Source organism: Aedes aegypti, chromosome 2, assembly GCF_002204515.2.
Source record: "Aedes aegypti strain LVP_AGWG chromosome 2, AaegL5.0 Primary Assembly, whole genome shotgun sequence".
NCBI classification, from domain to species: Eukaryota; Metazoa; Arthropoda; class Insecta; order Diptera; family Culicidae; genus Aedes; species Aedes aegypti.
In genome coordinates, this window is record NC_035108.1 from 40871032 (window position 1) to 40874860 (window position 3829).

Consider the following 3829-nt stretch of genomic DNA (forward strand, 5'->3'; position numbering starts at 1 on the left):
CAAACTTGAAATGGCAAACTCGCGCTCCATGCTCCGCGCATGCGTGCTCGTTAATAAAGCAATCGTTGCTACACTTATTTCTGAGTTAACTACCAGAGATGTATGTGCTGTCACAATCGATGCTTCTGTTGGTGACCTCAACAGGAAATACGTCTATTGTTCGGTACATTTACCACATGATGAACCATCCCCAACGGATGACTTCAAACGAGTTGTCGTACACTGCGTAACAAAAAGCCTTCCGCTGATTGTGGGCAGTGATGCCAATGCTCATCACATCATCTGGGGCAGCTCAGATATCAATTTGAGAGGCTGGAAAAACCTTTGTACAAATGTTTCCAGTTTGAGTGAAGTCAGTCGGCTGAACAAAATCCTTGCTAAATCTAAGGATTTCCAAGTGAACGAAATTCGCTTACCTAATGGTGACTTTACTTCTTCCGATGAAGAAGTTTTAGAATGTTTATTCAATACACACTTCCCCGGATGTGTGGACATAGCATCTACGGATGAACCAAATGTCTTTTCATGTAGTTACGAGTCTCTGGCCTCGGTTCGCAGTATCGTAACTACTGAATCGATTCAATGGGCACTTAATAGTTTTGCTCCTTTCAAATCTCCAGGAGCGGATGGGATTTATCCTGTTCTGCTCCAAAAGGGATTTGAGTTTATCAAACATGCTTTGAAAAAGCTACTTGTAAGCAGTTTTGCTACCGGTTACATTCCCAGATCCTGGCGTGATATTACTGTAAAGTTTATCCCGAAAGGAGGACGTGCGTCGTATGAAGAAGCGAAGAGTTTTCACCAATCAGTCTGACCTCTTTTCTTCTGAAATGTCTGGAACGCATTATCGATCATCACATCCGTGATGTTTACTTGGCAAACATGCCTCTTCATGTGAATCAACAACATGCATACCAATCTGGAAAGTCCACTATGACTCTTTTACACAAAGTTGTATACGATATCGAGAAAGCATTCGCTCAGAAGCAATCCTGCTTGGGTGTTTACTTGGATATTGAGGGTGCCTTTGATAACTTTGATCTTTCGATGCCATATTGGAAGCCGCACGAAACCATGGGCTACCTACAATGATTACCAATTGGATTCATCAAATGCTCAAAAACCGATATCTCTTCTCGACATTGCGTTAAGCAGCGATTCGAAAATTGAGTGTTTGCGGATGCCCCCAAGGGGGAGTCTTCACACCACTTTTGTGGAATCTCATAGCAGATACGCTATTGAGGCAACTCAATAATTGCGGTTTTCCAACTTATGGATTTGCCAACGACTATCTAGCTCTGATAGTTGGTATGTGCATAAGTACCCTATTCGACCTGATGCAAAGTGCTCTTCAGGTAGTCGAGAGTTGGTGTCGCCAATATGGCCTTTCGGTTAACCCGAATAAAACATCTATTGTTCTTTTTACGGAAAGACGAAACCGCGATGGAATTCGACCTTTACGTCTTTTTGGCACTGAGATTATTGTGACTGATCAAGTAAAGTATGTCGGAGTCATTCTAGATTCCAAACTTTCATGGACACCTCACATTGATTTTAGAGCCAAAAAAGCTTGCATGGCCTTCGGTCAATGCCGGCGAACCTTTGGTAAAACTTGGGGCCTCAAACCCAAATATATCAAATGGATTTACACAACAGTTGTTCGACCAATATTGGCATATGGATGTCTTGTGTGGTGGCAAAAGGGCGAAGTGAGAACAATCCAATCAAAATTGGGCCATCTCCAAAGGATGTGCTTGATGGCGATGTCTGGTGCGTTCTCTACAACTCTCACAGCAGCGCTTGAGGCCATTTTGCCACGTTGCGCCACTACACATATATCTTAAACAAGAAGCACTTTCTTACTCTTACCGTTTATGGGTACTGGATCTACTGGAGAAAAATCCAGTGGATCGTAGATCTACACACACTTCGTTGTTTCCAATTGCGACAAAATTGTCCTTGCTCCAAGTGATCTCACAATTGCTTGTCACTTTCCTTACAGGACATTTACCACACAATTCCCTTCACGGGAAGAGTGGACGTCTGGCTATTTGGAAAGAAGTTTATCAAACAATATAGTATGTTACACTGATGGCTCCCTTCTTGAAGGTAGAGCTGGTGCTGGAGTATATTCTCGTGAGCTGAGGATGAATCAGTTTTACTCACTTGGTAGAAACTGCACCGTTTTTCAGGCGGAAATATTTGCTCTTATGTGTGGAGTGCAATCAGCACTTCAACAGCGCGTAATGGGTAAAGTCATATACTTCTATTCAGATAGTCAGGCTGCTATAAAAGCTCTCGCTTCGGCCAACTCAAGGTCGAAGCTTGTTATCGCATGTCGAACTCAAATTGTATGGGTACCTGGCCATTCTTCCATTGCTGGAAATGAATTGGCTGATGAGCTAGCTCGCGATGGAGCATCGCATGACTTCATTGGCCCTGAGCCGGCTATTCCAATTTCGAAGTGCTGGGTAAAGCTCCAGATAAACTCTTGGGCGGCAACTCAGCACAAACAATATTGGAATAGTTTGGAGTAATGTTGTCAAACAAAATTGTACATTACTTAGCCATCTCCAAGGGTGGCGAAGTATTTAACAAATCTGTCAAAACAGAATTGCAGTCTCTTGGTCAGAGCGTTGACAGGCCACTGCCGACTCAACTATCACACGGCAAATATTCAGCGTGCTGACTCATTTGTGTGTGATAGTTGTGACTCCGATTATGGAACTTCGTATCACCTGATATGTAACTGTCCAGTTTTTGCGCAAATGCGATTCCAATTACTATGTAACCACTTATTAAGTGAAACTGATTTCAGAAGCCTGAATCTCCAGGACATTCTGTTATTCTTAACCCGCTGTGGTAATGAGCTTTAGGCTCTCTTTACGCTCAGGCGTTTTGCAGTGCCCTTTTTAGGGCGCTGCTCGAACCCATTGTGGTATGGAGCAACATGCTCTCATTTCGCTTATGCGATCTTCCCTCTTCAAGGGACCCCATTCCTATTTCCTCCCATCTTTCCCTTCCCTTTCCTCTCCATCGGGTAGATGATGGAATAGGCTCAAATATGGCGATGGCACAAATCTCCCAACTGGTGGGGAACGTGCCTTTGGAGCCGATCTTCTGATACCTGAAGTTCATTAGAGAGTTTTTAATTAAACGATTGCATTTGTTGTTTCTACCTGCTTCAATATTTTGTTGTTTCTTTTTCCTTCGCATGGCACTTGCTTAAGAAACTTCGCACAAAAATGTTTTGTACTCCAAAAAGCAACGCTTCAGATTATTTAAAGTTAAAAGGTTAATTCTGGAAGTTTGCAAAATTTGCAGAATGCTGTACATTTTTTCTGAAAGTTCATTAGATATTCCTCTACACAAAATGAAGATACACAGTACCAAAAAATAATGTGATTTACGTCTTTTGGGATGCACATAAAAGAAGCGAGCCGAATGACGTAAATTTGTGTCCAATTTCAAATACGTTAGTGTCTGATTCAGGAAATGTCGATCACAGTTCCATAGTTTTCGTGTCCTTTAACATGTAAAATTACATTTTTTGTTCAATACATCTTCAAAGACACGTTTTTGTGTCGTTCCATCACTTACATCATGTGTCATTCAGTCATAACCAGAATTACGTCCAGAGTAATTTTCATTATTTTTAAGAGTGTATGTTTAAAAGAATTTCTGAAGCATTCTATGACGGATTTCCTTGAGAGATTTTTTTAACTCGTGTTCGCTAAGCAAATGATGAAAGGTTCAAATTGCTGCCAATTTGGTAATTCTTGACGGATTGCCTTCATTTTAGTTCGATTGGAATCCTGGACGTCTTGTT